Below are 13954 nucleotides of genomic sequence, written 5' to 3' on the forward strand. Positions count from 1 at the left end.
ACCAGGCCACCAAAAGTGGTCCTTAATGCGTCTTTGAGTGAGGGTCTGGCCCATGTGCCCCTCATGTGCCAAAGCCAACAATTTAGTCCTCAACCCAAAGAGTGGTATAAATTTCTCACCTTTAAAAAGAATGTCACCAACAATTGAAAGCTCATCTAAGACCTTAATATAAGGTCTAACAGAAACAGAAACAGAACTCTCACGTCTAGACCCCAACCTGACAAGTCCTGAAGAGTGGTATCAACAGTCATTTCCTTAGACCAATCACTAGAGGAAAAAACGCCTTCACCTACAAAGACCGCATCCTCAACTGAAGCGACAGCAACATCATCAAAATCTAACGGTACAACCGAATTGTGAGGAGAACGCCAGTCCAAGGACAGCCTGGAAAGACAATCGGCCTGGACATTCCTCCAACCAGGAATGTATTCCATAGAGTACTGAAATTCCTGTAATCTGGCCGCCAACTTCATGAGCCGGGCCGAACCCTTTCCCGCCCCACCAGGAGAAAGGACCTTGATAAGAGGCTTGTGATCAGACCTTAAAGTGAATTTCATACCCCACAAATATGTGCGGAAGTATTCAACAGCCCAAGAAGCAGCTAGCGCCTCCCTTTCGATAACAGAATAATTTTTCTCTGTGTCAGTAAGAGTCCTAGAGGCGAAAGCAATGGTGACTTCTGACGCCCCTTTCAATTGAGAAAGCATGGCACCCAAACCCGGCGCGCTAGCATCAATAGTGACAATTGACTTATTATGAATGTCAAAGGGAGACAACATCTTGGCATCACAAATCTCATTTTTGATATTTACAAAACACTCCTGCTGTTCAACCCCCCAGGTGAAACCAACACCACGTTTAAGCAAAGATCTTATACAAACAGTCTTATCAGAAAAATTCTTGGCAAACTTTGAATAGTATTTTATTAATCCCATAAAGGAACGTAACTGATCTTTGTCACAAGGTGGAGGCGCAGAGCGAATAGCCTCACACAAGTCTCTTTTGGGCTTGATGCCAGAGGAGGTGATGGTGTAGCCCAAATAGTCCACTTGATCCACCCCAAACAAACATTTGTCCTTGCGTAGGGTAAGACCAGCATCAGATAATTTTTCCAGGACGACTCTGAGAGTGGAATTATGCTGACATTCAGTAAGGCCATAAATCAGGATGTCGTCCTGAAAATAGACAACCTTGGGCACGCCTTCGAAGATGCCAGAAACCATACGTCACTTGAAATTGCTCTCTTTTCTAGTTCTTTCATGCACCCCTCGGATTGCTCAACAACCTTTGCTAAATCAATTGCCGTTTGAAGATTGGGGTTCTTTGCTGCCCATAGACGCTCCTGAATTTTTTTATTGTTACATTGCACAATAAGCTGGTCTCTAATTAGCTCATCAGTCATATTGCCAAATTTGCACTTGACGGACATTTCGCGCAATCTGGAAACAAAGTCATCTATGCTCTCCCCCATTTTCTGACTTTTGGTGTAAAATTTATATCTGTTCATTACAAGGTTTTCCTCCTTGGCATATCTGACCTCAAGACGAGAAACAGCCTCCTTATACTCGTCCAAAGGAGCTTGTGCACCAGCCTGAAGGACCTGTGGCAAGAACCTGAAAACGCGCTGGCCCTCTTTACCAAGAGAACTCAAAAGAAGAGCTTTCTTGCGTTTAGCAGAATACTCTTGTGCATCCAAGGCATCCAAATAGTTTTCAAACATGGGAAACCAGTCTTCCCATGATATACTGGGTTGGCCTGGGATAGAAAGAAAACTGGGAGGTAGAACCACAGTGCCACTTTGTAAGGCTACTTGCTCAGACATGACTGAAATGTAATAAAGTAAAGCAAGTAAAAAGAAGGAAGATGAGTAGCGAGTTGACTTGTAAAAAAAAAAACTGTGGTAATCACCTCAGTCGAAAAAGTCAGAAAATAGTCATACAGAACTAAAGTTGAATGAGTTAAAACAACATATGCAGGAGGACGTATGAGCAAAAATCGTTAATAATAGGCAAAGAAATGAAAGTTTACTTGGTAAGAATGCGCAAAAGACGTGTGCATCGTCGTTGCGTTGCTGGAGATGAATCGGTTACTATTGTAACAGGAAATGGCTTCCTAAAGCGTATTGACGTAATGACGCTGCTCCAATGACGTCAATTCCCCAGAGACGTGTAGACGTTGCACTAAGCGTCGCGCTGGAACTTGAAGCGTGTGGACGTTGCAGAAAGCGTCGCGCTGAGGCTTAAGGCACGGAGGCAGAAGACGCGAAGCAGGCAGACGTCACAAGGAGAAACGCTAACTCCCTTTGAACGCTCTAAGACGTCATCACTTGAAGGAAGGCAAAGACAGGAGCAGGAGACAGCCGGAGGAAAAGACGGTAAGTGAACAGAGGAGAACAACAGCAAACAAGTGAAATGAAAACTTGCCGATTGCTTTTAAAAGTCCTCTGTGAAGTCGTGAAGTCTTCCTTGAAAAGCTGTGTTGAGAAACGGAGCCAGATTCATCTCATGTCGGTCTGCTCTTAACTCATGGGACTGTGATGAGTCGATGGGTTCAAACAACGTCGCCAAAATATTGTAGTAAATAGGATCAGGAGACAGCAGATGTCTTCAGCAGTATTCTTTATTGTAGATAGGAGGTGGAGTAAGAGCAGACCCTCCACTGCAGCAGCAACCAGTCAACTGCCACAATGCAGAACCCACAGAGCGAACACAGAATATAGAATATGAAGTGCAAGCATTCTTAAGAAAGACTAGAATGACAACTAGCAAAGTACTAACAATGTACTACAGTAACCTCTACCTTGACGGAGTTTGGGATGGGTTTGGCAGTCTGTCACTCGCCATCAATACCTCAGTAAACCCAGATTAAGTCTCCCGCCAGGATGGTACACAAGGTTATGGTGGTGGAACGTGCGCTTCAATCTAGGGCACATGGATTGGTGGTTGGCTACATAATTTCTGGTTATGAGGTACAGGCAAATGAGGAAAAAAAAAAAAAAAAAAAAAAAGAATGATAATACAGAAAAAGCTTCCTCTAATAGAAACCCAAAAAGGGGCAGCAGTTATGGATGCTGAGGGCAAAGGTGTAGGAGTAAGGGTAGGCGTCAAAGAATATAGGCTGGAATAGAAACACTCTAGAATAGGGATTGGTAGAGCCAATAAGATATTGGCAGAGGTTCCAGTCTTAGGGTACAGTTAACTGAAGAGGTATGAGAGTAGACAGGCAAGGGGACAAGTTGGGGTAGTAGAATATGATACAAAGAAAAACAGAGTTGAAGAAGGGTGGAGCACCTGCTGAAAATATAAAAAATTGGAATACGGGTTGAAGGCAGACAAAGCTAGAGGGACGAGAGTGCCCCCATTTAGGTGAGGAAATCAGAGGAATGTACAGGGAGAAGGACAATTCAGGGAGCATCATCGCCCTATAAGAGAAATAAGGGATTACATTTTTTTTTTATCAGAGATATTTTACGCATCTGTTACATATTGACTTTCTTTGTAAATCCGTATATGTACATAGTTTCCTCCCAAAATTCCAAAACAGATTTCTTCTACATATAAACATATCTACCCAATCCCCTGCCGCCCCTTTTCTTCCATCCATGTTATAAGAGGTTCCCATATGCTCTCGCCTTTCCTCCTGGTCCTGACCCCTTTACATTTATACAAAGCAATTTCTTGATGGCCCAGATATAGTAGCCTGTAGAGCCATTGAAAATATGTAGGAGGCTCACTATCCTTCCATCCTGTGGTTATCAATAGGCATACTATCACCATTGTTAAAAACACAAAATCCCGTTCCCTCAAAATTTAATTGCGCATCAAAGCCTAACAGCATCACTGTTGGAGTAATTTTAATCTCTCTGCTGAATACCTGAAACCAAAATGTTTCAATAGGCTCTTTTAGCGGGTTCAACTTTATGCATGAAAAGAACATATGTATGCTGTCCGCTGGGCCCGCCTGACATCTTGGACATTTATAATTTTGCCTCTTCCCCCACCCAAATAATTTATCTGGCGTGTAATAGATATCGTATATTGTTTTATATTGCTGAGCTATGAGGTTGGCTGCCATAAGTACCTTATTTCCAATCTCTAACACCATATCGATATCTATTTCCCCATCCTCAAGCTTACAAGCCCACTTGGTTTCTATTTTACCTATATCATTTGGTATCTTTGCTATTAATTCCTGATAAAAATCCTTAATTTTACTACCTGCATTTTCCATCATTTTCAAAATAGGAGCAGCATCCATGTTGATAGAGCCTGTAGGAAGCCCTCTAATTCGGTTTTGGATTTGTAGATATTTAAAGCAGGAGCTTTGATATGGGCCGAATGTTTTAACTAATTCTAAAAAAGATTTCAGTACCGCATTCGAATATAAATCTACTAAAAATATAATCCCTGCCTGTTCCCATTTCCTAGCCATTCCATCATAGTGTTGATACTAAGAAGTCAGAGTGCCAGAGTGAGGTGTATTTATTATACTTACTGATTTTGCAGGTTTTTTCCACTTTTTTCCAAATTCTTAGCACCGTCTGGATATATCTATAGCGAGTGTTTTTATATAATGTATCTAGCTGTCGTAGTAGTCCCGTAACTTCATTACCTGTGGCCAGTTTGTATATAGTGGGTATTCGAGATCGTTCCACCTCATCCCTTTGTAGATGATACTAGCAGCCCGTCCTGACGTTGTCCGGGTATGAATTGCTGTTGGCCAGTAGTATATTGTTTTGTAGGATTTCGTTTTGATAGCATTTCTTATCTGTGACAGGCCTGTGAAACGCTCCGATTCACAGTGCACTGCTGATGCACGTAAGAGTGCGTGTTCAGTAGTGTGTGAACTCGAGTTTCCCTACTTTTTTTTTTCCTTGCAATATTATATAGCGCGAACTCGACAACATGGCATGAGCATGATTTACATTACAGAAGAACACATTCATTTGTGGTAGGCACGGGGAGACAAAGCGATTTGCCTGGAATCACAGGATGTTGAGCTGATGCCGAGATTCGAACGTAGCTCCCCAGCTCTAAAGTTCGCAATTCTAGAACTTGTGGCGGGAGGTGTGTCTAAAAGTGTATGTCGGTGCTGGCCATCAATGAGAGACCTGTGCATTTTTCAAATGGGTGGTGAAAAAATATGAGTATGTTGCTAGAGATGTGGGCCGCCGTGCCACCAATGTACTTATCGGGAGGGTAAACACCCATTATTCCGCAACTTTCTTTCCGCATACCATCACTCCGTATACTTTCATTACGAAAGTACCATGACTCCGCAATGGCATTATAACGCATGGCATTACATTTTATATGCTTTTACCACGCATACATTTACAACGTAATTCGTTGTAAATGCATGAATGGTAAAAGCATGTTTTTTTTTAATGTTTGGATAAGGTAAGTATGGGTATAGGGGTATATGTTTTGGGGTACTGAGGTATATGTTTTGGGGTGTTTGGGTCTTTTAAGGGTTCAGGTATAGTTTTTGGTTATGGGGTACAGGGGGAGTTTTAGGGTTTAGGGATAGGTATGGGTTTTGGGGTACAGGGGTATTTTTAGGGTTCAGGGCTAGGTTTGGGCTTTGGGGTATAGGGGTATTTTAGGGTTCAGGGGTAAGTTTGGGTTTTGGGGTATTTTAAGGGGTCTGGACTAGTTTTGGGTTTTGGGGTACAGGGGTATTTTTAGGGTTCAGGGCTAGGTTTGGGTGTTGGGGTACAGGGGTATTTTAGGGTTCAGGGGTAGGTTTGGGTTTTGAGGTACAGGGTTATTTTTAGGGTTCAGGGCTAGGTTTGGTTTTTGGGGTACAGGGGTATTTTTAGGGTTCAGGGGTAGGTTTGGGTTTTGGGGTACAGGGGTATTTTAAGGGTTAAGGGCTAGGTTTGGGTTTTGGGGTACAGGGGTATTTTTAGGGTTTAGGGGTAGGTTTGGGTTTTGAGATAGAGGGGTATTTAGGGTTCAGGGCTAGGTTTGAGTTTTGGGGTACAGGGTATTTTTAGGGTTTAGGGATAGGTTTGGGTTTTGGGGTACAGGGTATATTTATAGGGTTAAGATGGGTTAGTGTTTAAGGGTGTTGGGGTATTTTAAGGAGTACAGGTGGGTTATGATTATGGGGTGTAGGGGTATTTAAAGGGAGCAGAGTGGGATTAGCACACGATATGAGACATGGCATGAAGGGCGGAACGTACCACACGCCCCCAGCACACGCCCACAGCACAATGCAGACACGCCCACAAGAGACTACTTTGCTGGCATGGTTATTTTACCTTTTAAATGTTTATGGTGGGCGTCTGCATAGCCTATGTCCTTCTGCTGCAACTGCCCTTTCCAACTCTGTATTGGGTGTTGTGATTGGTGCTGTGGTTCCTGAGATTACCCGCCTCAAAGGTTTGGGCTCTCTCTTTATTATATTAGTATGGATTAATTGAATTCTAAATGAATATACTTTTTTTTATAAAAGGCATTACCATTTTTAATGACCAATTGCATTGTAAATGCTTTGTTTACCACGGAAACGAGGCGGACACGTTTTGCGTTGTCATGTGTCCCTTAACGGCGCCTCTACTTCTTAGATTGTATGAATTACCAAGCATGCTTTAGCTGTTTGTAAGTTGGCCCGTTCATGCGAGTGACTCGCACAGCTGCTTATGTTGACAGGCCTCGCTGTTCTGAAATTTAGCCCTGATAATAGCGAGTGAATATTAAATTGTGCGCACGTTTTCCTCCCGTATGGTTTGATCTATGGCAGAAGCCGGTATAAGATTTCCTCATACTCATTTGAAAATGTAGGTTAAGCGTTTGGGATCACATGATGTAGCAAATTATTAATTTCCGTCATACATGAATTGTTCGGATTCCACTGCAAGTTTGAAAGATGGCTTCTTTTCCTGCAGACAGCTCTGTATATAAAATGTCTAAACAGAAACTCTCAGTTTCATGTGGTGCTACATTTTAAGACACACACCCCCTACCCCCCCCTTCAGCCAGCCCCATCACTCGATAGACAGGAGGGAGGTATAGGCAGTGCAGCAACACTGTCCAAGCCATCTCCACTAAAAGCCTCGCTCAGACAGCACAGTATCGGGGGCGAAGTATCATGTCCATCTGTAAGTGCTGCAGTGCTTACCTGTTATGGGATCAAACACATTGACACTAAGCATGGGCGAATTTTGCGAATCTCGCGTTCGCGAATTTTGCGGATTTGCGAATTCGCAATCCGCAAAATCCGCGAATTCTCGCGAATTTGCGGATTTTTTTTTTGTGTTCGCGCGGGTTTCTGCCAGTTCGCGAGGGTTTTGTACAATTTCGCAAACGCGAACTTACCTGTCGGGTCGCAAGTTTTGCGAACTTGTTGTTTCTACGTGTCCAGCCTGTTTGGGACACTCTTCTTCATCACTGCCACCCTCTGTCACCACTGCCACTCTCTGACTACTCATGCCACCCTCTGGCCCACCCATGCCACCCTCTGTTTCATCACAGCACCCTCTGGTTGTCCAGTGTACATTATTGTGGCAAAGCAAAGCACACCTTCCCTGCCTCAAGTGACCTGAATTAATTTGGGGCTGATTAATGTGTCACAGAATATTTTTTTAGCTGGCACCTGCTTCCTGATTAGTGATCTTTTGCACTTGCTAAGTGCTTTCATTGTTGCAAAATTAGTTACAACACCTGCCCTGCCCCAACTGACAATAATGAATTAGGGGCTGATTAATGTGTCACTGGATTTGAACTTCCAGCCTGGCTCCTGCTTGTCTCCCTTAGCTGTAATTCAGGACCTTTGTGGCATATGTGTAACTATTCTGAGGGTCAGAGCAGGGTCACATAATAGTTGCAAGTAGGCAACTGAACTCTGGAGGGGCCCCTCAGGAAGCACTACAGGAAATGGCTACTAATGATGAGCTTGAACTTTTGAACCTGGTAAGTAGTTTCAGTTTTGCTAAGATCGTATTTCTGCAATTTAGCGCTTATTCGCGGGGCGCGAAGTTGAACTGGGAAGCCGCAAACTCACGCGAACAGTGCGAGCAAGCCATAAAATCCGCTGCTCGCGGATTTGCGGATTTTGCGGGAAATTCGCGAATCTCGCGGATTGCGAATTTACCGAAAATCCGCGAGCGGAACGGATTTTCCGCCCATACTTAATTGACACACGCCGTGAAAAGTGAACAATTTAACAGGATGTTGTCAGAGATGTTCTCTCTGGGTACAATGGCACAATGCTATGCCCTGTTGTCAGTTACTGCATTTAGTTATGACTACCAATCACAAGTGATGTGACAGGGAGATGCCCTGCAAGTGAAGGGGGCTTCAGAGGCAGCAAAGGCAACTGAAATGCAAAGGCCCTTTCATACAGAACACACAGTACAGCAACTTACATAATCATGTATGGTTGGATGGAACTTGACAGAGGCATGGAAAAACGCCATCTAGGACTTTGACTATATAGTATTAGTACTGTTCTTTGCTGCATTTTTCTCTTCATTGCAGAGGGTAATATACTTATCCACACAGATCCAAACATGTGTATTGTTATGCTGTTTGCTTACAAAACGGAAGATTTTGAATTTGTTTTGATTTGCTTTAACATGCCAAGGAGGGCTTTTCTGCAAGCCAATTTATTTTTGATGCAACATGAAGTTGGAGTTCCTTGCTACCTTCTCAGATCTCCTCTGTAACCAGGACAGTTTATTGCTTGCGATCGCTCTCAAAACGTATTTGTGGTTCATCTCTTAAGGCTGGTGGATTTCCTGTTGCACTGACACTGATCGGTTATTCGTTTCTCACGAGTCAATGGTGAAAAGATAACGGGAGTTTTCACTCGTTTAGATGCATACGACTCATTATATTGTCCATTCTTTTGAAGTCTGCATCTTGCTTTGAGTCTCCGCAGCTCCGGGGGTAGGAGGGTTAATCTGGGCCTCAGTCCCTGTATTCCTGCACACTTTTACCGATTTCGAGTAACCACAGGCCTGTTTTATTTATTGTTCTGAGTTGTCGAGGGGCATTCTTTTTGCCTGTTTATTCATTTATTTGTAGCCCGTCCCGACATTGTCCGGGAGCAAAAGGCTGCTTCTGGGCCCCCGGCCGCCCCGACGTAAAGGCTGCTTCTGGGCCCCCTGCAATACTGACACCCGTCACAAATTGTCTGCTCCTTTCCGCGCTCCAGGAAGTCCCTTACCTCTCTTCCGTGCTCCTCCCGCCGAACGCCGTGTTTACTTTTCCTCCCCACGGCTGTACTCCTCGCGCTACTGATGATGTCAACACGTACGTGCACACGGCCGGCGCTACTTCCAAGGGACTATTTTTTTAGTAAGGTATATTTTTTAAAGAACGTATATTTTTGGGGGTTATATAGCCTATGTCACTCTGCAGACCCTGCCAATTCCAATGATGTATTGGGTGTTTGGATTGGCGCTGTTTCCCGAGTTTACCCGCCTCAAAGGTTCCCAGTTCTTACTTTATAATAGTAGTATAGATAATGACCCGGTTTGTTGCAGGGCAGTACCCCAATAGTACAACTGTACATTAGGGGCTCCCCAACGTCCCCGGTCCCTCGGTAGCGTCCGGTATTTATAGGCATGACGCACCTTTTGATACCCCCAGATAAATTTAGAGAACATTGCCTCAATTCTATGTATTTTAGTAGCAATGAGCTCCAAAGGTATTGCCCGAATAAGATACAGAAATTTAGGGAAAATCTTCATTTTAATTACGTTTATTCGTCCAATTATTGTAAGATGTAAATTATTAATGCATTTTAGGTCATTATTTATTCTTTGTAATACTGGATCAATATTAATCGCTCAAAGTTCGTTAATGTTTGCTATTATTTTGACCCCTAAATACGTCACTGACTTGACTACCCGAAGATCTTTAAAAGAGCAGTTTGCAGAGCAGATAATGTGCGTTTTAGTTTTGTTTAAGAGATACCCAGATTTTTCCCCAATTCGGCTGCCAAACCTTTATTTTCTTTGATTGCAGTTCGGGGTTCAGCTGTAATAATTGCAATATCGTCTGCATATGCTAACATTTTTGTCTCATAATCACATATTTTAACTGGTTTTATTACCTGATAATGTAAAATGCTGTTAATAAAGGGGTCTAAATAGTATGCAAACAATATAGGGGAACAGGGGCATCCTTGACGCGTCCCCCTAGCTATCTCTATCCTCCTAGATATATGACCCATAATTTGAATCTGGGCATGCGGTTTAAAGTACATTGCCTGGAGAGCCTTAACAATTCCTGGAGGAAATCCTCTATCTACCAAGCTCCTCCATAAATATCGTTAGGCCACTCGGTCAAAGGCCTTCTCCGCGTCCAGGAGGACCATAGCCATTTCAATCTCATCCACCTCTGCTATATCCAAAATTGAAATAACCCGCTTTGTATGGTCTGTGGTCCCCCTGACGGGAACAAAACCATGTTGCCAAGGTGGTATGAGAGCAGCAATGGTCTTTTGTAATCGAGTAGCCATTATTTTTTAGTACACTTTAGCATCTGCATTCATGAGCGATATGAGGCAATACGATGATGGTAATTCTGGAGGTTTATCTTTTTTCACAAAGACAACCACATCCGTATCCTGTCACGACACGGGTGGGATCCCTCTATACTGAATACTGACAAATAAGTCTTGCATAACCGGAAGTATTTGGGGCAATAATAGTCTATACATTTCTATGGGGATTTTATCAGGACCTGTAGCTTTCCCCAATGCTAGGGATGCCAGTGCCTCCTGAACTCCCTCTACAGTTATTTCACTTTCCAGTTCCAAGGCGACCTCAAGATCTAGTCGTGATAGGAGAGGATATTCATCTGTGTTGCGGGGCAAGTGGGGCAGAAGGAACTGACGCAGAGGCAGTAGTCGTATGTTTAAGTGATGGCTTTATTTTTATAAACACTCGTCGCTTTCTGCTGGTCAGTGTTTCCCTGGCGAACGCGGCAGGGTCCGTCCTGGTCCGACGTGGGGGCTCCAGGCTCTTGCGGTATCTTCAACAAGCCTTATCGACCCAGGTGGCTCCGGAGGTGTTGTTGCCCCAAAAGAAAAGAAAAGAAACCGAGATTTAGGACAAACGTCCTCTTGCTTTTCACCAGGGACCGGGAGTGAGGGAAACCGAGTGCTCCGGGGTTTCTAGTGAGGAGGGGGTTGAAGAGGATTGGTGCTCGTGATCGGGAAGAAGTATATTTACAGTATTTACACTATGTACAAGGAAGTCTGTACACATGTGGCGGGGTGTTTTGCTAAGCAGGAGGGTTGCGTCTTCCCACCCAACCCGCTCCCTTTCCCCGTACCTGGTCGAGCCATGCTCCTCCCGCGGGATCGTGACGGGGCGACTCGTAGGGACGTTGGCCTCCTGGCTTGCCGTCGATGCTCCTCCGTTCCGCACACCTCTCCTTCGCTTTGTCTTCTTCCTCCGGTCTCACTGCTCTCCACTCCGCTCTCTCGCCTTCCACCCCTTCCACCTCCAGGGAAACGTCGTCCGCCGACTTCCTGGTTCCGCTTGTTCTTGACGGGTCCTGCGTGATGACGTCACATCGAGGAGGAGTCGGGTTAAAGGAGCCGTGTGTTGTTTCGTCATCAAGGGGGTCGTCCGTCCTGTATCCATTTGTCAGCAGGAGGGGATTGCTGCATAGAGGGTACAGAGGTGGGTGAGAGGGGGACGGCGGACCACCAGTCCTGTAGTTCTTCAGACCCCTCAGTCGTCTGACCCCCCCGTCATAATCTGTTACTTAAACATATGCGCCACCATCCAGTGAGCTTTCTTCTGAGCGATACAGCTTAGTATAAAATTCCTCAAATACCCCGGTTATTTCTTGCGGTCCAGATACTAACTGATTATTTTTATCCCTCATTTCGACTATGTTATTTCTAACAGATTTCTGCCTTTTTCTTAATGCTAAGAGTCGACCCGTAGCCTCCCCATATTCGTAAAGCTCCCCACGATATGCTTGAAACACCTGAGCGATTTTATTCTGGAAGTAAGCATTTATTTCTGATTTTGCTATGGCGAGTTTAGTCATTTGTTCAGCTATTAAACACTCTGGGCTCCCCTTGTTTATTATCGGAGTATGTTCTGCCTCTAATTTAGATAGTTTATTAATTAGTTGATCAACTTGCATTTTACGCTTTTTCTGAATGCGAGCCGCATACCCTATTATCTGACCTCGCAGGGTGGCTTTAAAGATATCCCAAACTATCTCACGGAAAGCACTATACCTATTGCAGTCCAAAAACTCTTGTGCCCACGGTTTAATAAATATACAAAATAAGGGATTTATGTCATCCGGAGAAATAAAAGAGCTGCAACATCAAGTGATTTCATCACTGTGGATCTGACATCTTTGGAATGCTATACACCTAAAAAAATTCAAGGAAACCAGCTTTTGTTGAAAGATTCTCTAGAATAGAATATTTTAAAACCTTTAACAAAAAGTGAATTTCATCAGATGTGCATACAGCTGTGACAATGGCCTCGCTCCCCCTGCTCCCACCATCTTGGTAAAGAACTGCAAGTCATTGACCTGCTGAGGAAAAGTTGTCCTAGAACTCATCTTTGGGTTTGTACTAGCTTAATGCTGGGTGCAACCACAAACTGTTTAGCCAGGTAGAAAAGTTATAACACTGCCTTCCTCGGAGTAGGCAATGAGTTTTCCACACATGCCTTTGAAACCGAAAATGCCTTCTTAGTTCCTCCCAGACCACTGCTGAATCTGATTCTTCATTATCGTTATTGGTTGGCAGACTCACATGACTGCGCTCCTCACCTGTGTCTGGGCCCAGAAGAGAAGGTGCTTAACACTGCATGTGATGGGACGAGCAAAGGTCTATGAGGATGCTTATTGAAATTGCCATTTCATTGTAATATTGCATTCGTGTTATCCCTGAACCATTCCGTGACTTGACATGTTGACCTGTTAAGGGGTGTCCAAGTCATGCTGAACGGGCATGCATTGTGGTGCTGTCTGCCAGGTATGCGTTGCATTCTACTATTATTGTCCAAAGGCAGACGCACTTCTGCATGCTATTATTGCTGCAAAGCTCTTTCCTCAAGGAGGGTCTTATCTGCCTCAGAATGTGTACCTAGGTGCTGGGATCAAGCTATGTTGAATTAATGAATGATAATGTAAAGGTGGCTTCCTTTAACACTCCCCGTCATCCCCATCCATCCGTTGTGCCTGACCACATTGGGTTGAACACCACCAGGGTTCAGTACCTGCTTCTTGACATTGTAATTTGTATTTAGTTCCCTAACCTAGTTCTCCCTTTAGCTTGGCCTGAGGTGCAGTTCTCCAGGAGGACGTTAAGGTCGCCGCCTTGTAAACTATCAAGTACTAGACTTTTTTTCTCCTTTTCTGATCAGTAGAGCCCCCTCGCTGCTGATCTGTTTGAAGTAATGATTCTGATGCCACAAACACACCAGCCAAATATGGCGCTCGAAAAGAGGGCGAGTGCACGACAGAAGAAGTACCTTGGAAATGTTTGTTTTCCATTGGCTAGCTCCATTTTCTCACTTGTGCTTGTTGCTTATCTAGGACGCTGTTGATTTCCATATGTAATATAAAGCTAGTAGCGCTCTTCCCTGCTACCTCTCTGCACAGTTTACCTAGCATCTGGGATGTTTACATTATATCTTCTCCTGGTCACTGTTGTCTTTATTCCTTGGCCTTGCCATCACGTAAGAATTTCTTGGACGTTATAGAGTTGATCACCGACCCCAATATAGAGCAGACATTGGACCTTCCACATACTGTACGAGTCCTGACAATCACCACCACGGAGATCCCAAATTTGATCACTGCTTGTGTGTATGTTTTCAGTATTTCTTGCTGTAAGTCTCAGAAATATGTTGATAAATTTACATTGTCTAAAGAGTAGATGTCAGTGGAAGAAGTTCAATAGTTTGAGCTTGTGGTGTTTTGATGGTGTGACTAGCATGAAGCAGCCTGAGCCTCTG

The 13954-nt window shown here is 44.0% G+C and overlaps 1 protein-coding gene across 2 annotated transcripts in view; it reads left to right on the forward strand.

Annotated features, from left to right (window-relative positions):
* Window positions 1-13954, forward strand: part of BTBD9 (BTB domain containing 9) — a 980923-nt gene that overhangs the window by 964139 nt on the left and 2830 nt on the right. The window lies entirely within an intron of this gene.

The sequence above is a fragment of the Lissotriton vulgaris genome, chromosome 6 (assembly GCF_964263255.1).
Source record: "Lissotriton vulgaris chromosome 6, aLisVul1.2, whole genome shotgun sequence".
Taxonomy (NCBI): Eukaryota; Metazoa; Chordata; class Amphibia; order Caudata; family Salamandridae; genus Lissotriton; species Lissotriton vulgaris.